This window comes from Silurus aristotelis (genome assembly GCF_946808225.1).
Source record: "Silurus aristotelis genome assembly, chromosome: 4".
Lineage (NCBI taxonomy): Eukaryota > Metazoa > Chordata > Actinopteri > Siluriformes > Siluridae > Silurus > Silurus aristotelis.
This window is the reverse complement of record NC_139577.1, coordinates 33578195-33605848: the sequence shown is the minus strand read 5'-3', so window position 1 is coordinate 33605848 and position 27654 is coordinate 33578195. Positions and strand designations below refer to the sequence as shown.

General features: G+C 37.2%; 1 long non-coding RNA gene across 1 annotated transcript in view; it reads right to left on the bottom strand.

The window, feature by feature from the left end:
- LOC310724635 overlaps nt 1-27654 on the bottom strand; it is a 314813-nt gene that overhangs the window by 62510 nt on the left and 224649 nt on the right. Inside the window, exon 3 of the long non-coding RNA XR_014533116.1 lies at nt 6998-7083. This is a non-coding gene — a long non-coding RNA (uncharacterized lncRNA). The remainder of the gene's footprint in view (nt 1-6997; nt 7084-27654) is intronic.

Sequence of the window (27654 nt, the reverse complement as noted above, 5' to 3'; positions counted from 1 at the left end):
ACTGCTGGTGGACAATTTAAAAGTTAAAGCATCTTTTTTTTACATGGAAAATAATTTCCTCAATGACTGTGTGCGGGCAAGTGTGTGTGTGTGTGTGTGTGTGTGTGTGTGTGTGTGTGTGTGTGTGTGTGTGTGTGTGTAAAAGAGACTGTATGTGTGTATGAGGGAACACTGATTGTTCAAGTTTCATACTGATAAGCACTCAACCATTCACATTTAAATGTTGGTATGTCCATATAACAAATATGTATTTCTCTCTATGTCTCTTTCCATCTTTTTTCTCACACAAACACTTTGACATTAATATACACACTTTCGGGAGAGAAACACAGTGTGTATCATATTCCCCAAAGGCCCACACAGCTCAGCGGCTCACTGCGCACCGTATCATGCATGTCAGGATTGCTTACACCACATTCCATATGGGAAATACAATGAGATTCACGTTGCCAGGTTGGTGAGAAATATATCATGTATACAGTCAGGTCTATACAGACTTTCACTACAGAGTAATGATACACAAATCCAGTCTGATACAGAGTAATGATCCAGAACTCCACTCCAATACAAAATAATCATCCAGAACTCCACCCAGATACAAAATAATGATCCAGAACTCCACTCTGATACAAAATAATCATCCAGAACTCCACTCCGATACAAAATAATGATCCAGAACTCCACTCCGATACAAAATAATCATCCAGAACTCCACTCCGATACAAAATAATCATCCAGAACTCCACTCAGATACAAAATAATCATCCAGAACTCCACTCAGATACAAAATAATCATCCAGAACTCCACTCCGATACAAAATAATGATCCAGAACTCCACTCCGATACAAAATAATGACCCAGAACTCCACTCCGATACAAAATAATGACCCAGAACTCCACTCTGATACAAAATAATCATCCAGAACTCCACTCTGATACAAAATAATGATCCAGAACTCCTCTCTAATACAGAGTAATGATCCAGAACTCCACTCTGATACAAAATAATGATCCAGAACTCCTCTCTAATACAAAATAATGATCCAGAACTCCACTCCGATACAAAATAATGATCCAGAACTCCACTCCGATACAAAATAATGATCCAGAACTCCACTCTGATACAAAATAATGATCCAGAACTCCTCTCTGATACAAAATAATGATACAGAACTCCACTCTTAAACAAAAGAATAATCCAGAACTCCTCTCTGATACAAAATAATGATACAGAACTCCACTCTGATACAAAATAATGATACAGAACTCCACTCTTAAACAAAAGAATAATCCAGAACTCCTCTCTGTTACAAAATAATGATCCAGAACTCCACTCTGATACAAAATAATGATCCAGAACTCCACTCCGATACAAAATAATGATCCAGAACTCCACTCTGATACAAAATAATGATCCAGAACTCCTCTCTGATACAAAATAATGATACAGAACTCCTCTCTGATACAAAAGAATAATCCAGAACTCCTCTCTGTTACAAAATAATGATCCAGAACTCCACTCTGATACAAAACAATGATCCAGAACTCCACTCCGATACAAAATAATGATCCAGAACTCCACTCTGATACAAAATAATGATCCAGAACTCCACTCTGATACAAAATAATGATCCAGAACTCCTCTCTGATACAAAATAATGATACAGAACTCCACTCTTAAACAAAAGAATAATCCAGAACTCCTCTCTAATACAGAGTAATGATCCAGAACTCCACTCCGATACAAAATAATGATCCAGAACTCTGCTTTGATACATGGGGTTATGGGGTTAGGGGCCTTGCTCAGGGGCCCAGGAATGGTATCTTATTTTTTATTTTTTTTATAAATTTAAATTCCTTGTGTGCGTAAACATATTTGGTAATAAAGCTATTTTGATTCTGATTCTGATTGATATGACTGCTATTTAAATTCACCATCTTTGGATCCAAAATCCAATGTCTTAACCACTTAGCTACAGGACCACCTCACCTTTTAAATGGCTTTGATCCACATACTCATTAAATAGTTCACGTTTAAGACAATGCAGAAACCTTCACGCTTTGCAAGAACATCTCACCTTGTTTACCGATTTCAAATGAACTCCTGTGTCCATCTGATTTTTTATCTATCCACCAATTTTCCTAACGAAAGCTTGTGGAAATGGGACAGTAATACAGTGAAATATGTGCGTTTGTATTCCGTATCCCATCACTCAGAGCAGATGTCTCAATTCAGGTAAGTTTTGGTCACACATAGTAAAACACAGCTGCTTCGTGCTAATCCATTAGGCGCACTGCACATGTGTGACTAAAAGACGGCGATAGCGCTGCTCTGTTTCGAAAAAGACGAAAAGAGAAAAGAAGCAACTGCAGCTACAAAACTTTCTGCCCCTTCTGCCATCCAAAACAAGATTTGAATCAGTAATTATTCTTTTGTTTATCAAAATATAAACAAATTAGAAATGGTGCCGTTGGGTTGAGAGGGCAATTATGCAGGGTGAAATGGAGTGGGGTAAAAAAAAATATGGTAATGTTCTAGTTAGAGATATCTGGATCTTTTCCTTAATGAGTTGTGCACCAATGTGATGAACTAGTGTGTGTTGGTTGTATGCTGTATTGACTTTTTCGTTTTATGCATGTATAAAAAAGTGCCATTATTTTAGTGTTTATAGGATTTCAATCCTAATATAGCAGGCTCTTGAGAAACCAGCACCATTGTTTTCCTTCTCGAGAAAAAAGACATTTAAACTGAAAAGCTTGTTAATGTCTCCGATGCTCAGAATGATACGATTTGTACACTTTTCTGACAGGAGGATTTTTAGAATCTATGAGGTTGCAATCTGATTGGCCGTTGATTGGCAACCCGCACTTCAATGTACAGTACAAGTACCACAAGCAAACACTGGCTCAGAGTGGTTTTGGAGAAGAAATTAAGTCTGTTACCACAAATGTGGAGGCATACAAATGTACTTGGATGCAGTGGAAAGAGCAAAAAGAGACCCAAACCTGTTCCAGCATGACAATGTTCCTGTGCACAAAACTCCAAGAAGATCTGATTTATAAGGGTATGCTGGCATGGAAAATCTCCTGCTACAGAGCTCTGAACTTAAGTAGATAAATAAATAAATAAATATATAAATATATAGATAGATAGATAGATAGATAGATAGATAGATAGATAGATAGATAGATAGATAGATAGATAGATAGATAGATAGATAGATAGTAACTTATTGTGGAAGATCTGCTTTAGATCTCTGAAGTTGAAGATGAATGCTCTTTGTGTGACAAATCCAGATGATTTGGTGCTGATCTTTACCAATAACCTGGACCTGTCTACTTATATTTAACTTCATTCCATGACAGGAAACTAACCTGGACACTTCAGCATGTTTTGGGGACCTGAATTCATGAACAACACAGAAAGCTGAGGAGCATTTTGAGAAGACTTGCACACGCTATCGTTCTGAAGCAGCGATGGGTGAAGTTAGAGGTACGACTGATAAAAGCAACCATTAAAGCAGGGCATAAATAAAGATGAGGAGAAAATAGAAGTCAGAAAGCAAAAATGTAGGAGAAGTGAACAGTGGAAAAGTGATATATAAATAAGGAGTGGAAGTTAGAAAAAGAGAGAGAGAGAAAGAGAATGAAGAACAAAGAAAGACGAGATAGAAGGATGAGTAAGAGTAAAAAATGGTCTGTGCTATTACGCCTCTTTCAGGAGCTCACTCAGCCGTCCTTAAGGCCACAGCTGGAAGGTCAAAGCAATTCCACCACATAATGTGAACAAGTTCCAGGTCCAGGAGACACAACAGTCAGAGCAATCGCTCGGTGAATGTGTGCTGGTGTGAGAGAGAAAGAGTGAGAAAGGACGCTAAAACAGGAAGCTGCACTGACAGGAAAGGTGTCAGAGATCAATGTGATGGGGTGTTCCAGCACTACAGGTAGTGACATCACAAATATGTGAGATCGCTAATAAACTCAGAAACAGAAGCTCCTGCAGTGACACCAGAGCTGAGAGAGAAACACAGTCTGTCCACTCTGAGCATGTTCCTGCTTTTCTTCTATTGCACACACTGAGAAATTTAAATGTTGAGGAAAAGTGTAGGAGAAAGAGCAGAGCCGTGTCACACATCTATTATTTACTTTTGAGACACACAATTTCCCAAAACACACTGTACAGTAGCTCCTGATTTGATCCTGATCCTGATCTGATACTGATACTGATAAATTCAGAAATAAAAAAGCAGGTGCCACAAAGAATACATACAAAAAGTAGCATTATAGATAGATAGATAGATAGATAGATAGATAGATAGATAGATAGATAGATAGATAGATAGATAGATAGATAGATAGATAGATAGATAGATAGATAGACCAATAAAAGGTCGGTCAGACAGACAGACAGACAGACAGACAGACAGACAGACAGACAGACAGACAGACAGACAGATAGATAGATAGATAGATAGATAGATAGATAGATAGATAGATAGATAGATAGATAGATAGATAGACCAATAAAAGGTCCGTCAGACAGACAGACAGACAGACAGACAGACAGACAGACAGACAGACAGACAGATAGACAGATAGATAGATAGATAGATAGATAGATAGATAGATAGATAGATAGATAGATAGATAGATTGATAGATAGATAGACCAATAAAAGGTCGGTCAGACAGACAGACAGACAGACAGACAGACAGACAGACAGACAGACAGACAGACAGATAGATAGATAGATAGATAGATAGATAGATAGATAGATAGATAGATAGATAGATAGATAGATAGATAGATAGATAGATAGATAGATAGACCAATAAAAGGTCCGTCAGACAGACAGACAGACAGACAGACAGACAGACAGACAGACAGACAGACAGACAGACAGATAGATAGATAGATAGATAGATAGATAGATAGATAGATAGATAGATAGATAGACAGACAGACAGACAGACAGACAGACAGACAGACAGATGGAGCCCAGATGTTAGTTGGGAGATTATCAGTGTGTGGACTCTTCAGTGGTTCGTGTTAAGAGATTAAAATGGCAGCCATGTTGGCTCTGGACCAGACTGCGCTGTTTAATCCATTAGCGTAATAGATATTTCAGCCCATTTTGTAAAACATGTTTTCTTGAAAATCTTTCCAGGCCGCCATAAAACAGACAGCCGGTCACTTGAAAGCCATAAAATGCAATTATTCCTTTGTAATGCAAGTAGCAGACATCATAAAAGTATAAGTGTAATTGCCATTAATTGCAGAAGGCTGAAGGCTCCTGCATGCCTAATGCTCCGAGCACACGGCAACACGACTCCCACTCTTTGATTAGCTTCATTCGGGGGGAAAAAAAAATGAACTTTGCTTGATCGCAACCCTGCTCTGGGAGGTGAGCACTCTCAGTACAGTTCTCTACAGTTCAGTATTTCTCAGTACAGCTCATTACATCTCAGAACATCTCAATAGATCTCATTACATCTCAGTCCAGCACAGAACATCTCAGTAAAGTTCAGTCCATCCCAGTTTAGCTCACTACAGCTCAATACATCTCAGTACAGTTTACTACGATTTAGTATGGCACAGTATATCTCAGCACAACTCACTACATTCTCAGCACATTTCATTAAAGCTCATAACAGTTTGTTACAGCTCACTACATCTCAGTACTTTGTCCACCACTATCTTAAACCGAAGCACATAATACACACTTGTGGTAGTGTGTGGTAGCAATTCCACAGACACTCTCTGTATCTTTTTACACACACACACACACACACACACACACACACACACACACACACACACACACACACACACACACACACACACAAATGAACAGGAGATCTCAGGTGCAGGTTCAAAGCGCTGACCCTCAGTGCGTAAACCTTTACAATCTCACACATGACATTTCTATTTTCATCTTCAGCACAGCAAGGATTCAACACACACACACACACGCACACGCACGCGCACGCGCACGCACACACGCACGCACGCACACACACACACACACACACACACACACACACACACACACACACACAGACAGAGCGCAGCAGAGGTGAGCCCAGCGTTACAGGCTAAACCTGGTATGAACAAATGTTTATTTATAAAGCAGAAACACACAGAACACAAAAAAGCCCACACATCAGGGTCGGCCATTGCTTGGAATTATGGGTTGAAATGGCAACCGATGCTAAAGTGGGCTAGACGGGGTCTTAGCGCAGTTCTTCAGTATAGCAAAAAAGACACGTTTTCTGCCTTTTTATTCATCTACGGCCAACAATCAAATCATACCAAGTCAATTAAACAGACAGACAGCTCAATAAAGGTCATAACCTCTCACTTCATCCCACTACAGCTCATAGTGAGCTCAATACAGCTCAGTACATCTCACTACAACTGAGGCCAGTCCATTACTGTATATTTAATTCTAACAAAGTACAGCTCATTACATCTCATTACAGCTCACTACGTCTCAATATGGCTTAGCACATTTCATTACAGCTCAATACAACTCAGTGTGTCTCCGAACAGCTCACTACATCTCAGTATGGTTTAGCACATCTCATTACAGCTCTTCTCCTTTCAAAACGGGAAGTTAACTCAACAACCAATAGCATTCAGGATACACCAGTATGAGTATTTGAGTCAGGAAATCTCACCACTGTTGTGTTCCAGCAGCACCAAATGACGATGAGATTGAAGGAGAAGAAGCCTCATTCCAGACTTCTGCTTCACTGTTTTTTATTCCTATTCTTTTTTTTTGCATTGCAGTGCATTCTGGGTAACTCCCATGATCCCTATCTGATTGATATAAACAGCTAATAATGAAATATTAGATGAATAAGTCGCCATGTGTGTTTTCTGGGGTGAATAATGAACAATTAATCAACAGCATGCCACGGTCATTATCACCTCCAGCCAATTAAAAGTCCAGAGATGTGAGGAACGTTCTCCTCCTCCTCATTTCATCCTCACCTGCACTTCTCATCTCTGCTCATTGTCCTGCTCAGCTCCGCCTCTCCGTCACAGCGCTGATAACACCACACCGGTTTATATCAAATCTGCATCAGAGAGAGAGAGAGAGAGAGAGAGAGAGAGAGAGAGAGAGATAGAGAGAGAGAGAGAGAGAGAGAGAGAGAGAGCTGGTTAGAGACATGGAACTAAAACAGACATGATTTTATTTACACTTTATTTTCATGAAGTATTTAATCTGCAATCTGATTGGCTCTAAAGGAAAACAACGTTGTGACATCATTGTGCACTTTTAAAGGAAGGACTAAAACCAGAGAGAAAGAGAGAGAGAGAGAGAGAGAGAGAGAGAGAGAGAGAGATAAAGAGGCAAAGTGAAAGACAGAAAGGCATACAGAGTTGGAGAAATACAAAACAAGAAGGGGGGAAGGCAAAAAGAGAGACGGAGAGGCTGGCAGGAAGACAGAGTGAGAGAGACACAGAGAAAAGTACAAAAAGACAAAAAGAGGCAGAAAGTATGAGATAGAAACAAATAGAGAGGCACAAACAGGGAGACAGAGAGCGAAAGAAAGAGAGCAAAAATACCAGACCCCTTATCCAACTCGTCCTGAGTCACACCAACACACACTAACACACAACATACACACAACATACACCAACACACACTAACACACCAGTGACTCAGGATCAGATGAAACCAACAAACACATTTTGAATGAACCAAATGACACGACCCCTGAGAATGAAGTATTTGAGCTACTGGGAAACTCAAACCAACTCCAGAGTAAAACAGACACTACAGCGTGGCAGAGAACCTGAGCACGGTGTCTGATCCACACCTGACACACACCTAGTCAAAGTACAGACTCAGTGGACATGTCTGGCCATGGAGACTGTCTCAGTGTCTGTCTTTCTGTCTGTCTAAATGTCTGTCTGCCTATTTGTATGCCTGTCTGTCTTCCCTTCTTTATGTCTGTCTGTCTGTCTGTCTGTCTGTCTGTCTGTCTGTCTGTCTGTCATAATGTGTATCTGCCTGTCTGTATCTGTCTGCCTCAATGTCTGTCTGCCTGTATGTCTGTCTGTCTTTTTTTGTCTCTCTCTCTCTCTCTCTCTCTCTCTCTCTCTCTCTCTCTCTCTCTCTCTCTCTCTCTCTCACACACACACACTCACACACACAGACACACACTCACACAGAGTAAACGTTGGTCTGGTAGAATGAAGACCTCATAGCATCTCCAATAATGCAGTTTCATATGATTGACTTGGCCTGAGGTGTGATTGTTGACCTTTAGGCGAGTCCTGAGCGCTGAGCCGTGTGTGTGTGTGTGTGTGTGTGTGTGTGTGTGTGTGTGTGTGTGTGTGTGTGTGTGTGTGTTATATTACAGAGTGACGCACATCTCACTCCCCGACCCAAACTCATTTCCAACCGTATTGATTCCTCACACAAATAACAAAACCACACCACAATTTATTTACGTTCCCTGCAGGTATCATCTGTTTAAACATGTTCCTAAATCAGCCAGAGTCATCCCTCAGGAGAAACACACACACACACACACACACACACACACACACACACACACACACACACACACCTGGGTATTATCTCAACTAATGAAAGATAGATCTGTCATCATTCACACACACACACACACACACACACACACACACACACACACACACACACACACACACACACACACACACACACACTTAAACCCGCACATAGACATTCTAAATTAACTTACTAAACACACTACTTTTATGACTCACCTAAACACTCAAACAAATCTGAAACTTAAACTAATCCTATATTTAAAATAGTCCAAAATCAAACTAATCCTAAACACAAAATAAGAACTTATCTATAATTAATCCAACATTTAACTAAAGCTAAAATCAAACTCAAACTAATCCCAAATTTAAATTATTCCCAAACTTTAACTAAACCCAAATCTAATCCTAACTTCAGTTCTTTTTTTTTTTTCTTTTCTTTTTTTATTCATTTACACATAATCCTGACTAAAGTCTGACTCCAAGCGAAACCTAAATATCAGCCCAGCATAAACTTAATCTAACATTCAATCCTGAGTGTTTTCCCAATGTAAACTTAATCCTAAATAATCCTGACCACAGTTAAATCCTAACCTGATTCTCATCCCAGAATAAACTTTCATAATAATTCTCTAATCTTAATCTGAACTGGAAAACTAATTAATATGTTTTCTAATAAATTAATAATAAAAAAATGAAGTAGATTAATTTAAATGAGCATGGAGCCAAATTTTTTGGGTATCTTAGATTAGAGGCAGACCCACATCATCTTGTGTGTGTGTGTGTGTGTGTGTGTGTGTGTGTGTGTGTGTGTGTGTGTGTGTGTGTGTGTGTGTGAGAAAGAGTCTGTGTGTAATTCAGTATAAAGTAATCTGGTGTTAGATTGAACTGAACTCTCACGTCGAGGCAAGTCTGATTCGCTGCTGGTTAAAATGTAACCTGAGAGAATCCCACCTGAACTATCACACACACACACACACACACACACACACACACACACACACACACACACACACACACACACACACACACACAACACACAAACACCCGCAAAAACACATTCCAAATTAACTTAATAAACACACAAGAGGGATCCGTTAAACCTGATTCAGCAGCACAAGTCTCATCGTCTCATCGTGGACTCATCATCAACTCGAAAATCGTCTTTTCTCGCCAAACTGAAACGGCGTCAGAACCAAAAATGCAGCGAAGACGTTTTTTACAGAACTCAGGATAGCATTCAAACCCTCGTAATGAAGAACAAAGACGAGCACATTAAACACTGAGGTGTTTCTCATTCATTTTCTCATTTTAAAATCTGATCAAAAGGTCATTCAATAGAAAGTTTCAAGATCTTGTCTCTCTCTCTCTCTCTCTCTCTCTCTCTCTCTCTCTCTCTCTCTCAGGACACATTACTGTGTCGAATCAATGAATATTTGTGTTGTTTATTTTGATTGTTTAACGCTGTTCATAATCAATACCCCTGTGCACAACGCCAGATATGCTTTACATCGCTGTGTTGGAGTGGAAGATCTCCTGCTATAGAGCTATAAACCCTGTTGAACATCTTCTGGATGAATGTAAACACTGACTGCACCCCAGGCCTCCTCACTTCATCTACACAAGCACCTGACTTTATTAGCACCCCTTTACCCGAAAGTATCTCACACAAATCTCCACAAAATCTAGTAGAGCATCTTCCCGGAAGAGTGGAGAATATTATTAAAGCAAATAGAGACTACATGTCAAATGTGATGTTCAAAAAGAATTAATATTCCTGCTGTTTCACCATGAAGTTATGGGAAAGAGTAGTTAAAGCCAGGCTGAGAGAAGAGATAAACATCTGTGAACAACAGTATGGTTTCAAGCCGAGGAAGATCACCACAGATGCCTTATTTGCTTTGAGAATGTTGATTAAAAAGTATAGAGAAGATCAGAAGGACTTGCATTGTGTGTCTGTGGATTTAGAGAAAGTGTATGACAGGGTGGAAAGAGGAGTTGTGGTATTGTATAAGAAAGTCAGGTGTCAGAGAAGTATGTGAGGGTGGTGCAGGACATGTATGAGGACAGTGTGACAGCAGCGAAGTGTGCAGTAGGAACAACAGACTGGTTCAAGGAGGAGGTTGGACTGCATCAAGGATCGGCTCTGAGCCCTTTCCTGTTTGCAGTGGTGATGGACAGGTTGGTGGATGAGGTCAGACAGGAGTCTCCATTGACTATGATGTTTGTGGGTGATATTGTGATTTGTGGTGAGAGTAGTGAGCAGGTTGAGAAGAGCCTGAAGAGGTGGAGGTACACGCTGGGAATGAATGTCAGTAGGAGTGAAACAGATAGAGTGGAGAAGGTGGTGTTCAGGTACCTGGGGTTAACAGTGCAAAGTAATGGAGAGTGTGTTAGAGAAGTGAAGAAAAGAGTGCAGGCAGGGTGGAGTGGGTGGAGAAGAGTGATAGCAGGAGTGATTTGTAATAGAAGAGTATCTGTGAGAGTAAAAGGGAAGGTTTATAGGACTGTGGTGAGACCTGAGATGTTGTATGGATTAGAGACAGTGGCATTGAGTAAAAGACAGGAGGTGGAGCTGGAGGTAGCAGAGCTGAAGATGTTGAGATGTTCGTTGGGAGTAATGACGATGGACAGGATTAGAAACCAGTTTATTTGAGGGACAGCACATGTAGGACGTTTTGGAGACAAGGTGAGGGAGGAGAGATTGAGATGGTTTGGATATGTGCAGAGGAGGGACATGGGGTATATCAGTAGAAGAATGCTGAGGATGGAGACACCAGGAAGGAGGAAAAGAGGAAGACCAGGGAGGAGGTTTATGGATGTGGTGAGGAAAGACATGCAGGTAGTTAGTTTGAAAGAGGCAGATGTAGAGGACAGGGGGGGATGGAGATGGATGATCTGCTGTGGAGACCCCTAATGGGAGGAGCCAAAAAAGAATAATAATAATAAGATGAATGTACCTGCCAAATCTGCATCTATATACAGAATTAAAACCAAAGTAAATCTAATTTAATATTTCAGATGAAGAAGAAAAATAAGAATTTTGTCCCTATAGCATAAATGTTTAATCAGAAAGACAAGAGCGAGAGCTGTCTAGGCTTCTTGTTATATTTTAGAACACATGAAAGTGTTAAATCTCAGTTTGAAAGTAAAGAATAATGCTGTGTGTAGGTGAGGTAAATGTTCTCCTGGTGTGAAAACACATCCATACAACACGTTTAATCCAGAAAAATAACACAATTGTTCTGTAAGTAGAACGATAAAGGTCCTCACGCTCCAATTATGTCACTTCAACAAGTCTTAAAGGTGCGGCATGATGACTATCCCGAGAGAAATATGTAAAAGTACCTGGTGTGTGTGTGTGTGTGAAAAGGTAAAGTTTATTTTATTAATTTTTTTCCATGCAGCAAATAATTACATTCACTAAATTCATTTTGGTTTTATAAAAAAGTTAAAAAATAATTATAGAATTACAACGAAATGCAAAAAAGATAAATCTTATAAGGACTGACCCGTGCTAAAAAAACAAATTAAAGTAAAAAAATGTATAAAATGAAATATATAAAATTATAAAAATAGAAATAAAACTAATACAATTTACAGAATTGACAATTTATGAATATGATGTGAAAACTATTATGATCTAATCGCAATATTTAAAAAGTCTGCTTACCGTGCATCTATATACAGAGTTAATATTCATACCGTGTCTGCGTCTATATACAAAATTAATATTCATACCGTATCTGCGTCTATATACAGAGTTAATATTCATACCGTATCTGCGTCTATATACAGAGTTAATATTCATACCGTATCTGCGTCTATATACAGAGTTAATATTCATACCGTATCTGGGTCTATATACAGAGTTAATATTCATACCGTATCGGGTCTATATACAGAGTTAATATTCATACCGTATCTGCGTCAATATAAAGGGTTAATATTCATACCGTATCTGCGTCTGTATACAAAGTTAATATTCATATATATATATATATATATATATATATATATATATATATATATATATATATATATATATATATATATACATACAGAGTTGATATTCATACCGTATCTGCGTCTATATACAAAGTTAATATTCATACCGTATCTGCGTCTATATACAAAGTTAATATTCATACCGTATCTGCGTCTATATAAAAAGTTAATATTCATACCGTATCTGCGTCTATATAAAGGGTTAATATTCATACCGTATCTGCGTCTATATACAGAGTTAATATTCATACCGTATCTGCGTCTATATACAGAGTTAATATTCATACCGTATCTGCGTCTATATACAGAGTTAATATTCATACCGTATCTGGGTCTATATACAGAGTTAATATTCATACCGTATCGGGTCTATATACAGAGTTAATATTCATACCGTATCTGCGTCAATATAAAGGGTTAATATTCATACCGTATCTGCGTCTGTATACAAAGTTAATATTCATATATATATATATATATATATATATATATATATATATATATATATATATATATATATATATATATATACAGAGTTGATATTCATACCGTATCTGCATCTATATACAAAGTTAATATTCATACCGTATCTGCGTCTATATACAAAGTTAATATTCATACCGTATCTGCGTCTATATAAAAAGTTAATATTCATACCGTATCTGCGTCTATATAAAGGGTTAATATTCATACCGTATCTGCGTCTATATACAGGGTTAATATTCATACCGTATCTGCGTCTATATACAGAGTTAATATTCATACCGTATCTGCGTCTATATAAAAGGTTAATATTCATACCGTATCTGCATCTATATACAGAGTTAATATTCATACCGTATCTGCATCTATATACAAAGTTAATATTCATACCGTATCTGCGTCTATATAAAGTGGTAATATTCATACCGTATCTGCGTCTATATAAAGTGTTAATATTCATACCGTATCTGCGTCTATATACAGAGTTAATATTCATACCGTATCTGCGTCTATATAAAAGGTTAATATTCATACCGTATCTGCATCTATATACAGAGTTAATATTCATACCGTATCTGCGTCTATATACAGAATTACACCAAAACAAATCAAATTAAATGTTTCAGATGAAGAAGGAAAAGGAAAAGGAAAAAAAGAAGAAAAAAAAGAAGGAAAGTAAGAAAGAATGAGAGAACAAAGAAAAAGAAAAGGAAGAAATTAAATAAAGAAGAGCTGAAGAAAAAGGGAAAAGAACAATTAAGAAAGAAACAATACAAAGATAAAAGGAGAAAAAATTGAAGAAAGAAGGGACAAAATAATCAATCGGGTATGGACTTTAATAGTAATAATAATAATAATAATAATAATAATAATAATAATAATAATAATAATAATAATAAAAATTTGCAACAACAAAAAAATCTGTAAACATTAAATTTTAGTTGTGTAACCATGAAGTTCTGAGTCGCTCCATCTGAAAGGGTGTCTAAACTTTTGCACGTCACAATTTCTATTTCAGTCTTTTTCTACATGCTATCAATTATTGAACTGTTTGACCCAGAGACTGCATTTACTTCAAAATAATAATAATAATAATAATAATAATAATAATAATAATAATTAAATACAATTATTATTATTATTATTATTATTATTATTATTATTATTGTAAATAAATAAATAAATAAATAAATAAATAAATATCACGTTGTAATAAATGAATGAACAATTTTCACCAGCATATAAACAGCATGCTTAGTCGTTTAAAATTCTGCCAACTTTACTGAAGGTTAAAGCTGATCTGATTTTTAGTTTTGCTGTGTGTGTGTGTGTGTGTGTGTGTGTGTGTGTGTGTGTGTGTGTGTGTGTGTGTGTGTGTGTGTGTGTGTGTGTGTTTGAAAGAGAGCTGGATTTACCCCTTCTCTAAAACAGTTTGTCTCCTAGTGCTTTCTCTGAGTGTATTTTACGTGTGTGTGTGTGTGTGTGTGTGTGTGTGTGTGTGTGTGTGTGTGTGTGTGTGTATTCCTGTGCCTGGTCCAGATGGAAGAGATTGAAAGTGTGACTGACAGCACTGAGAGTGTTGGGGATCAGCAGCTTTTGTCTCCCAATTCACCCTGAAATAGGCTCAGGAACAAACGTCCGAGTGGAACGCTGACTTTCTTTCGGAAAGCCGCCTTTACACACGGCTAAAAGCAGAACAAATCAGGTGTGTATGGTGACACTAGCTGGCTACAAACATGTAGAAAATGTCATTAAAACCTACAACCAGCACCTTGTCCAGAAAAGTCAACACAAACATGCTCTCTCGCGTTGTAATAAAGGTTCCCGTGCCTGACGCTAATGCTGCGGTGCAGGCGTGGAGGAATGGGAAGAGCAAGTGAAGCGAGGAGAAGTGACACGGGACGTTTCCCTCACAAACACCACCGCAGGCCCCCTTTTTTATTTTTTAAAGTCAGCAGCTTCAAATATTTATGACTGCGCCCGTGTAGCGCTTTTTAACCTTCCGCTAACCCCATTTAAGCATTAGCCATGTCTTAGAAAGTTCCCTGGGCAGGAAGAAAGGGGAGCAGATTTGAGTTAGGATGACAGTGCGTCTCGTTTACTTCTCTCGTCTCGCCATTGTGTCCTCTTTATTTTCTCCCAAACTCTATACATCAACTGAGTCAAAATGTTTATATACATTGTATTTGGGAAACCAGATTTTTCCACCCATATACACTTCTTCCCCAAACTGTTACTACAAACATGGAGGTACACAATTCTATTAGACGTCTTTGGATGCAGCAGCTTGTTAAACACCTTTGGGATGAATTGAAACCCAAACCTGTTCCAGCATGACAATGTCCCTGTGCACAAAGCCAGCTCCATAAACATCTGCTTTACAGGGGTTTAGAGTGGAAGATCTCCTGCCATAGAGCTTTAACTCTATTGAACCCCTTTGGAATGAACCTTTGGCCTCCTCACCTCACCGACATCAGTACCTGACTTTACCATGTGGCTGAATGAATCTCACACAAACCTCCACAAGCAATCTGTAAAATCCAGTGGAACATGAGGAGTGAGGGTGACTATAACAGATAAAGGGACTAAAAGTGGTTTGGGAAGTAAAATAAAAAGAAGCACATACTAATCTTATGCTCAAGTGTCCACAATAAAAAAAATAATAAAAAGATCTAATTTTGATTAATTTATGCCAATTTTTTCCCATTATTTAGTTCTATTTATTATATATGACCTCAGGTATGTCTGAGTTTCTCCCCCCAAATTGTAAGAAAATAAACTTTTATCGCCACTGATAATTTAAAAATAAAATCCAGCACAAAAAGACCTTGAGGGGAAAATAAGAATAATCTGATTGCAATAATGTAAATAATGCAACAAATACATTTTAAATTGCACAGGCCTTGAGACAACTGTGTCCTGTATGTTTATTCCAATTAAATACTGTTCAAAATAAATCGACTGAGCTGCAGGGCTGAAGGGCTGAAGGGCATCATCACACTGGCTGCATGGAGATCTCAAAACACCAGTGACATGACTGGATATGAGATCTTCATTTGAACAAAGGTTTAATTCTATTTGAGAATGTTTATAGAGTACAGTTCTATTCAGGTATTTTATCACTATAGAGTACAGTTCTATTCAGGTATTTTATCACTATAGAGTACAGTTCTATTCAGGTATTTTATCACTATAGAGTACAGTTCTATTCCCACATTTTATCACTATAGAGTACAGTTCTATTCCCACATTTTATCACTATAGAGTGCAGTTCTATTCAGGAATTTTATCACTATAGAGTACAGTTCTATTCAGGTATTTTATCACTATAGAGTACAGTTCTATTCCCACATTTTATCACTATAGAGTACAGTTCTATTCCCACATTTTATCACTATAGAGTACAGTTCTATTCCCACATTTTATCACTATAGAGTGCAGTTCTATTCAGGAATTTTATCACTATAGAGTACAGTTCTATTCCCACATTTTATCACTATAGAGTACAGTTCTATTCCCACATTTTATCACTATAGAGTACAGTTCTATTCCCACATTTTATCACTATAGAGTACAGTTCTATTCCCACATTTTATCACTATAGAGTACAGTTCTATTCAGGTATTTTATCACTATAGAGTACAGTTCTATTCAGGTATTTTATCACTATAGAGTACAGTTCTATTCCCACATTTTATCTCTATAGAGTACAGTTCTATTCCCACATTTTATCACTATAGAGTACAGTTCTATTCCCACATTTTATCACTATAGAGTACAGTTCTATTCCCACATTTTATCACTATAGAGTACAGTTCTATTCCCACATTTTATCACTATAGAGTACAGTTCTATTCCCACATTTTATCACTATAGAGTGCAGTTCTATTCCCACATTTTATCACTATAGAGTACAGTTCTATTCCCACATTTTATCACTATAGAGTACAGTTCTATTCCCACATTTTATCACTATAGAGTACAGTTCTATTCCCACATTTTGTTCTATTCACACTTTCCTGAACTTTAGATTACAGTTCTACTGCAGAGTTTCATTATTATAGTTTTATTTAAACTTTTCATCAGTATAAAGTGCAGTTTTATTCTTGATTTCTTTTCTGTTTCTATAGTACGGATATTAGTCTGTATATATTTCAATTCTATCTGTTATATCTTGTAGATTTTTGTTCTTGTAGAGTTTATCTCTATTTTATATCTTTAGAGTACAGCTGTATTTATACTTTTTAAAAATTTATTTCTAACCCATTTGTTTATCTCTATAGAGTACAATCTTTTTTTCTTTTTTTTTTTTTTTTAACCAGATCAGCTCTTTTCTCCTCATGAAGTTCAATTCCACCTGGCGATTTTTATTTCGCCCTTACAAACACCAGCTTTGGTTTTAACAGCTTTCTTTTTTTATTAACATCTATCATCATCATCTTCTCCTTCTTCCTCTTCTTCTCCTTATTATTATTACACCCTTAATAATGTATACCTAGGTGTCTGTGTGTGTTCCTGAAACACTGACTAAAAAAGTATATATATATATATATATATATATATATATGAAATCTCAAAAGACTTAGACAAAAATGTCCACAATGTCATCTCCGGTCAGATTTGATTGGCCTGACAGTGTAAAGACAGAGAGGACACCGGAGAGTCCCTGAGATGCCCGAGCGAGTCCTAACACTCGTGCCTTATTGCTGAAGCGTGATCCACTCCTGATTTTAATATATGTATAAATATGTGCCACTGGAGGCGTGTGGATGGAGTGAGAGGCTGCAGGGAGATGTCAGCTCGGCGACTGGCCCGTCTGTAGTCACGCACCGACACACACTGACGCGTCCCCGAGTGCCCCTCATACACACACACACACACACACACACACACACACAAATTTACATACCTCCCCATTTTGCGAGAGCATCTCCAGCCCGAGTCTGAAAACTTTTCACATTCTGCATGCCAGGATTTGGATTTTATTTATTTATTTGGAGTAAGGGGAATGTGGGGGGTGTAGAATGAAAGTTTTTCTCCCCCTCTCCATCAACTTAACCCTTAGCAAATGTGACTCTGTGCAATTCTGAGGAAGGAAAAAACACTTGACAGCCGGTTGCTCTGTATGGAAATTATTCTCCTTCTCCTGACAAGTTTCCTCGCCGCTTATCTCCCTTCCTGCCTTGTTTTGTCCTAAGACGCCCCTGTACACAGAGCTGTATTTTACACTGTAACTTTGTGTGTGTGTGTGTGTGTGTGTGTGTGTGTGTGTGTGTGTGTGTGTGTGTGTGAGAGAGAGAGAGAGAGAGAGAGAGAGAGAGAGCGAGAGAGAGAGAGAGAGAGAGAGAGAGAGAGAGAAAGGAAAACGACTGTATGTGAGGCTGAGTTGCAGCCTCCGGATAGAGAAAAAGCTTGAATTCATAATTCTATAAGCTGAGAAGCGTGTGTGTGTGTGTGTGTGTGTGTATATGTGTGTGTGTTTGTGTGAGGAATTGGTTCTTGAGCAACTGTGAACTTTTTCTCTCTTTTTTAACCACAGGTGACGAGTGCAGCGTCCAGTTTCAGAAAGCTTTTTCAATAAAGAGAAACCTTTAATACAGAACAAACCATGACCTTATCTCTCAACACACACACACACACACACACACACACACACACACACACACACACACACACACACACACACACACACACACACACACACACACACAATACACTAACAAACAGTGTAAGTTTGTATCTCAGGCCTCACAAAATAACAAGCATTTTTATCCTTTTTTTAATTTAGCATTTTTATTATTTATTGATGGATTTATTCATTCCTCTTTTTTTTCCTTTGTTTTCTGGATACTGATTGGTCAAACTGAGGGTAAGGGTGAGGGCGTACTCACTTTTGTTTTAGGTATTTAGACAGTAATGTCTGTATGTTGTTATTTTTAGAGGACAGTAAATCAGTACTGATACACAAACTGCCCACTGATACTCTAAAATACATCCAAGTTTCAGTTCTATAGTTTTGTCCCTTAGAAGACACACTAAATCATTATCATTACTTATTATTATTAGTATTATTTAAGTACTTTATATATATATATATATATATATATATATATATATATATATATATATATATATATATATATATATATATATATATATTATAAAATGTAATTAAAACTGGATTAAAAAAGTAAACCAACTTCATCCCCATTATTGGTTATTGCATATGTGTATTCTGTAAAACCATGCGAGCAGCTAAACCGGATTTAGAAGCTTAAAGCATTTTAACAAATTTAAATCGAACGGAATTAAATAAACAGATTAAATATAAAGACTCAGGTACATGCACATTGCATTAATTTTTTTGTTTTGAAAATAAAAATAAATGATAAAATGATACACATTTTTTTTCTCAAAACACATTTACTTTCTCCTCATTTAAAGTTTCTTCTTCTTTTATCTTTGAGTTCTGTGGGTTTGTGGGACTCGAACAATCTGGATGTAAAATGATCGATTCATTAGAGGCTTCCTCCAATCTTCTGGATGCTTTTCAAAACAAACAAGACAGAACCAGAAAGGCCTTTTTTAAATTGCATAAACTTCTCCAGAGTGGATATATAAAAAAAAAAAAAAAAAAAAAAAATAACAAATAGGAAACAATGACGTGAAAAAAACCCTTGCAGGTTAGGATCGGATTAGTAGACTGGATGTTAGATTGGAAATTTTATGCACTTTTGGGAATTGATCAAATTTGGTTTTGTGAGATTTTGGTTTCTACACTTTATTTAAATTCACACCTCTTGTAATTAAAAGAACAGAAAAAAAAAGTAAAGAAAAAAAGCTTCTTTTTCTGCTTATAATATGAAATAAAACATAAATAAATGGATTGTAATTCACCTTTTTGTTTTCCAAAAACAAATAAAGGACTCATAGTGGGGTGGCAGGGCGGGGCGGGGCTGGGCGGGGGCGGGGCGGGGCGGGGCGGGCAGTCTAGATAAGTTTGTATGACTGTGTGAAGATTCTGTGCATGGGCATGTGTATAAGAGGACGTGTGTGTGTGACTTCTATTTCCAATCCCTAGTGATGCTTTTTAAAAGACCCCAGTGGTCCATATGATCTTCTTCGAGTGAAGCCAGAACATTGGATGAAGCCACTGATTGATTCTGCGCTGACTGTTGATCGGTTATTATTATACAGTTAGTATTACACAACCAGGTTGTTCACAAGTCTCACAAACCCAAATAAATAAAAGTCAAATCATAAGAATATAAGAAACTATAAATGAAACAAATTGTAACAATATTACAATTATTTTTTTTTTGCAATAAATATTTTACAACAATCAAAAAAAAATTTTCTAAATGACAACAAAACCAACTCAAAAGTCAAAGGTTAAGAGATAAAGAAATATGTGAAGATTTGGGCAAAAAAAATGTTTTTATTTCATTATATTAATTATATTAATAAAAATTTCATTTTAAAAAATTCGTTTTGAATTTGAATGAAAAAACAAAAACAACAAATGAACAAAATGTAGACGAATGGAAATCACTGATTGGAACCGGACAGCGGGAAAATATCATATAAAATATAAATATAATATGAATTACACTATTACAGTAATAAACAGTTCTATACTGCATGTGCAGTGGTGAGGAAACCCGTCGAGTGCACGAGGATCGTTCCTGAGTTTTTCTTCTTTCCTTTTCTTTCCTTCTCTGTTAGAATTACAGTTCAAGTCACGCTTAATTTGCATTTCCAGTTACCGGAAAAAAAGAATTCTCGGGGTAATTTCCTTCCTCCCTGCACTGACATGTCACAGAGACTCCTAAATATGGGCAATTACTCCACTAATGCCATGACTCCATGTCACAATGTTAACACACACTTGTGCTATCACACACTCTTACACAATTACTTGACCCTTTATTTGCACTATTAAACCCATTTACACTCATGTGACCAGTCAGAGGCAAAACCAACCATATTTACTGAATTAGGTTTTTCTTTTTTCATATCTGAAACTCTTCCACACACACACACACACACATATACACACACACACGCACACACACACACACACACACACACACACAGGCAATTACTTTGCTAATGTCAGGCCTCAGCACATGTCGAGATTAGAACCCACACACACACACACACACACACACACACACACACACACACACACACACACACACACACACGGCCCTTTACAGCCGCCGAGTGCCACCGTGGAGCCGCTCCTGCTTTCTGTGCTCCTCAATTATGCAGCAGACTTTTTGACCTGCTGCACAGATCTCTCGTCTTCTGAATTATGAATGCACCTCTTGATTGAGGTGGGTTACTCTCCTCCACTCTCCTCTCTTTCCCTCTCTCTCTTTCTTTATTTGTCTAAAAGAAGAGGCGCCACTGCTCCTGCCACCGGAGAAGGATCGGACTCACCTCACCACGAAAGCGTCAGGAAAATGAAAGCGTTGAGGAAGAGTATTTGAAGCGATTGTTGGCGGTAATTAGTTTTTTTTTTATTTTTTTTTTTATTTTCTTTTATGCCATTATTGAGACGTTGCTAAATAATTTAAATGACACTTCGAAATGTTTTTTCCTTGAGGAACACAGTAGAGGTTTGAGCTCAGACATCAGAAGGGATCGAAATAACAGGGACGTTCTCTCATTACACCGACGTCGCTCGTATTAATAAGGAAATAAGTGGTTGATTGTATCGTTCCTGTTTTTAATTAAGTTTCTGGTTTAATACGCCGCTCGATCGCTGCGGCCAATAAGCCGTAATGAATTCGTTTTAAATACCGTGCGAAGGAAAGAATATCAGGTGGATGTACGTGTGTGTGTGTGTGTGTGTGTGTGTGTGTGTGTGTGTGTGTGTGTGTGTGTGTGTGTGTGTGTGTCGGGGATCGAGCACATCTTCAGAAGTGGAAACAAATTAAAGCTGCTTTTTTCGTTGAAAGACTTCTGAAATTAGAATCATGTGAAATTAATTTAGATTCACACACACACACACACACACACACACACACACACACACACACACACACACACACACACACACACACACACACACACACCTACATCTATATACCAAGCATGTCTATTACATTGTAATGGTTTATGGAAAAAAGAAAACTAAAAACTGACATATTTATAAAGAAGAGTAAAAAATTTGAGAGAAGAAAATAATTTAAGATAGATAGATAGATAGATAGATAGATAGATAGATAGATAGATAGATAGATAGATAGATAGATAGATAGATAGATAGATAGACAGATAGATAGATAGATAGATAGATAGATTTGTATTATGAATAAATGACTAAACAAACAATAAATTAATAAATAATCAGTTTTTTGGAGAAAAATAAATAAATATATGGAATGATGGAATAATGGATAGACAAAAAGATCAAAGCAAACAAACAAATAAACCGATAAATAGGATGGTAGATTTAATTCAAATAAATATAATTTAATGCTGATTTCTGTAGAGTTTATAAATAAAATAAAGATCATGAATTTAAAATAAGATTTACGTCAAGATTTTTGCTAATCTTCCCCCTGCTGTTGCTCTTCCCTCATCACTGAATGTGTTTTTATAGAAGAAAAGGAGCCATGAAGACGTTTTTGAAACCTTTTTTAACAAAAGATGAGATGAGAGTAATATTTACACTTCACCCAGCAGCAGATCTTCACTTTTCCAATATCATGAAATATGAAAATGTAGGACACCATACACTCTTCACATTTTCTTCTCCATGGAGAACTTTGGAAAGATCAGCATAGAACTGCTTCTATTTGATCAAACCCATTTCCAAGAACCTGAACATCAAGCTAAGGGATGGCCTTCACGACTAAATAGACTCTTAAAAACCCATTGAAGGACACGTGAAATCTGTATTCAGCAGGTGAATAAACTATCGCTCACCGGTTCCTTCGCAGCACCTCGACCCTGTCAGGAGTCTCAGCTCTCGTTTTTTGTGGTTCTTTAAGGATACATTAGATAATGGGTTTGTAACCTTCTGAAAAGCCTCTGTTTTGAATTTGAAGCAGTTGTACGGTTCAACAGGAAATATATCGGCATTTCCATTAGAAGTGTAAAATCTTCTGCAGGAACGATACGTCTAAGGAAAATTAATAACCTCAAGAAATCAAACCCCCAAAGAACACAGCAGCACAAAAGATCCTCCTCCTTCTCTACTAAACCATGACCCAGATCTGAATCCAGCTCAAACCGTTCAACAGATATCAGTAAATCGGTGTGAAGAACGTTTTGCGAGGACTTTCTAAAAGCTTCTGCGGTGCGCCCCCGATCCCAGGCCCATTTGTAACCCCGTTACGAACCCGCGTGACGCCCAAAACATCTGAATCAATACTCTGCGTTTTGCAGCTGCGCTCCCTCGTGACTCTCGGCCCTGATCTGGCATTCCTCTCCGGGTCCCTCGGCACAACCCGGGCCCTTACGAAGCCTAATGAACGCTCCTGACTCGGCCCTAATTGTGATTTATTGTTTCGCCGCCGCGTTCAGGCCCCGAGGATAATTGCGGAGGATGAAATTAATGTGGTCAACTGGCCTATTTTCATCAGGATAATTTGGCGTCGTCGGAGGCTGCATTAACCTGTACGAGCCGGGCGTCTCAGGTGACTCCACACACTCCCCGTGGGGACGCTTTTTACATGCGCTAGGACCTGTAGCTGCAGGCTCCATCTGCCAACGAGCACGAGACAGATGCAATGTGGCAATGACGGAAAACGAAAGAAAAAAAGGTGAGAGGGAGAAAAGGGCTGAGAAAGGACAGATTCAGCAGGAGAAGTGTGGCATTTTGGAACATATTCAAGGTTGTTTTAATCCAAAATAAGTTTTATACAGATATCTGGTGGAAAAAAGGGCTTGTGCTACCATCTAACCAGGTAGTGTTTTTTATAAAAAAAGAAAAAAACATAACAAGCACAATGATAACTTTAAGATTGGTAGGTGCCTCTTTTTGAACATCCCATTACACATTTGCTGTAACCTCCACTCTTCTGGGAAGATGTTCCTCTAGATTTTGTGGGAAGTTGTGGAGATTCAATCAACTACAAGGGTGATAGTGTCAGGTCTGGTACTGATGTAGGATGAAGCACAGGAGATCTTCCACTTCAACATCCTCATATAAAGCATGTCTTTATGGAGCTGGGATGTGTGTACAGATTGGTCTATTGTCATGCAATTCCATCTAAAGACCTCCAAATTTGTAGAGGAGCCACAAAAAAAAATCGTGTCTCAATAGCTGAAAGTGCACAGATTTCCAAAATCTAGTAGAACATCTTCCCAGCAGGGTGGAGCTTATTATAACAGCAAACATGGACTAAATTTGAAAAGAGACAATCGGGGAATTTTCATTTTAACTACAAACATCTGTCTCACGGTTATTTTTCTACTCTACTCTACTCATGTGTATCAAATCAGTGTTTGAGAAAAGAAAAAAAAAAAAAAACCCAGACACTAATGCACTCAGGTTCAGACTAGGTCACACCTGGACTGTACCATTTCCTAACTGTTCTACAGTAACCCCCCACCTACAATAATAATAATAATAATAATAATAACACCGTCTTCACAAGACACTGAGATTGAAATATAAATCACGGAGCTAACAAATTTTCTCAGTTCAGATCTCTGTAATAAGTGCTCCGGGAGAGTTTTAAGGACATCTCACAGTGAAGTGGGAATAAAGGTTAGCAGAATGGTGCAGTCCGTCGTTCTGGAACCGTGTTATATTAAAGTCCAATAATGTGTTTGTAATAAATCATAAAACGTTTCGGGGGAAATAAAAAAAAAAAAAAAGACAAAAAAGACACACAAAAAAAGGTGACATTTTATCCTTGCGAAAATCCTGGCGAGCGTTCAGTGTCGAATGCCAGGAAGGATGAATTATGGGTAGATTTCTGAAGTTTCATCCGCAAACATGATGCAAGCGATGGCTTTGTTCCAACTCAACTTGGTTGCCAAGTGAAATCTGTGTCAAGTGAAAGCGATACTTATTAACCTATCGTGTTTTCGATGAATATTCATGCGGTGTTTAATACTTTAATGTGTGCGAATGCGAGCGCAATGGCTGAAATGAGCCAGCGAAATTAACAACTAAACAACGAACCACAACAAACAACAACAAATTAATGGCTTTGAATAGAAATGAATTTGTTGTCTGGAATCCAAAAAACTTTATTCGAACTGAGATTTGCATTAATCTGTTAGAGCATAAAAAAAAATATGGCAAAAAAAAAAAAAAAAAAAAAAAAAACACGACAGAAACAATCCTCAATAAATTGAATTTCTCCTGAATCACCTAGTAATAATATAGCTGGGAAATATATATATAAATATATAAATATATAAAATTTTCTAGCTATATTTTGACTGTATATATAATATCTATATATCAACTGTACATATCTACATCTATCTATCTATCTATCTATCTATCTATCTATCTATCTATCTATCTATCTATCTATCTATCTATCTATCTATCTATCGTGTGAGCAAAATGTATTTGATATTTGATATGATCTTGGGGTCTGTGATTCACAGCGTCTGTTTCACAGTGGAGACTCGGAGGCTGGGATGGAGGTTTTATGGTCGGGGCAGAAGTTGTAAAATCCAGACATTTTGTCCAGCAGCTTCTTTTATTTTACGATGATTTGTTCTGATGATACATCAGGCTTTTGTGTATGAATAATTTAAATAAAACGATGCAAAAATGATGAAGAGGTGAAACATGAAATAGCAAAGTGTAGCAAAATTTATTTTTTAAAATGTATTATTATTAGTAGTATGTTTTCTAAACTAATAAATTGCCATTATTTTATATAAATTAGTTATTTTATTTTATTTTATTTTATTTTATTTTATTTTATTTTATTTTATTTTATTTTATTTTATTTTATTTTAATGCATTAAACTGTCTTTAATTTCCAAATGTTCTTGAATGTTTCCTACATTTCAGAAAAGACTAGTACACATTTATTATATCCAAAAATACAAACAAACCAATTTGCTTATCCATTAAATAATCTATTAGTTAACCAACAAAATCAATTTAATAAGGAAATGGTTAGTTCATTAATTAGTTTCTCAGATAATTAATTAATTACACATTCAAATAATATTTCACAACAAAATTCGAATCTTTTTTCTTTTTTTGTATGAACTATATTACTGTTTTTTTTGCGACTATATGTTATATAATTAACATAAAATTAGAGAAAAAGGAAATAAAAAAGAAAGCGAAAAATGTACCATTAAGTAAGAAGAGAGATAAAAGTGTTATTGTATCTAAATGACAGTGTATATATATATAAGATACGCTGTCAGTTCTACAGCATTGACTAATATACTGGACAGAATAAAGAGTGAGACTGTAAGAGATGAATATTTATGTAGTATTTATAGAAGGAGCCTCCGGTGTCAAGGCAAAGTCTCAGTGTTGAGATTAAACTGCAACTTTGTTATGTTTTGTGCAATTTCTCGGTAACAGCTGTTTACAGCTGGTCTAATAGAAAAGGATAACAGAAACAGAGTTGTCTGACAAAACATTAAAAGTAACTATAAATGGATAAAAATGTCCGACAGTGAAGTTCTTTGATAAAAAACGATAACTTTTTCAGATTTGTCTTTGGTACAGTTCATGTCAAAAGAATGAAAACACCTGTTTTTTATGGTTTTTGAGACACATCCATGTTCCTTTTGTTTCTCTGTAAAAAAGGCAAAAACACACAAGAGGAGTAAATTAAAGTTCTGTGGAGTCCAAATGGGACATTTTTATCTCTATCAGAAGAACTTGTGTAGGAAGGAGTTCAGGAGAGAAAATGAGAGAAGATCCCTCACCCCCACACTCACACATGGAGGTGGAAGTTTAATAGTTTGGGGTTGTTTTGGAGCAGGAAAGATTCCAGAAAGTGAAAGGAATCCTGCACCAACACAGCTCCCATTCCGTACCTTAACACCATGCAGTTCCGTCTGGACTCCGGCTCATTGGAACGACTTCACCGTACAACAGGACGATGAGCCAAAGCGCACATCTGAGTTCTGTACGTGTGATTTAGAGAGCAGACAGACGTCTGGACTGATATCTATCATGGAACCACCTGCCCTGTCACCGCACCTCAATCCTACTGAACTGCTCTGAGATGAACTTCATCACAAGAAAGAAATCTCCAACTAGTGAAGAACATCTTCGGAAAGTTTAACAAGAAGAACAGCAAAGTGTTTGATCTGAACGTTGGAGAAAGACAGTGTCCGAGTGCTGAGAGTCTGAAGCTGTTCTTCTTGCTGAGGGAGGAGTTTTCACTGACAACAAAATGGAACATCTGTACATTTATTGATTAGTTTGGTTAAAGTAAATCTTTATAGCGTTACATTACCGAGTTTGTGCTTTGAAACAAAAAGAATATTCACGTGTCTCTCAAAGATCATTAAAGACTTGGACATATCAGTCACAAAGTTGCTGTAAAGGGAAAATCATCGCCTCTGCTTCCTCACACCATCACAGTTTATATGATTCTAACAGTGTGTTTAATCCTGGACAGATGTTTCAGCATCACATCAAAGAGCAATGAAACTAT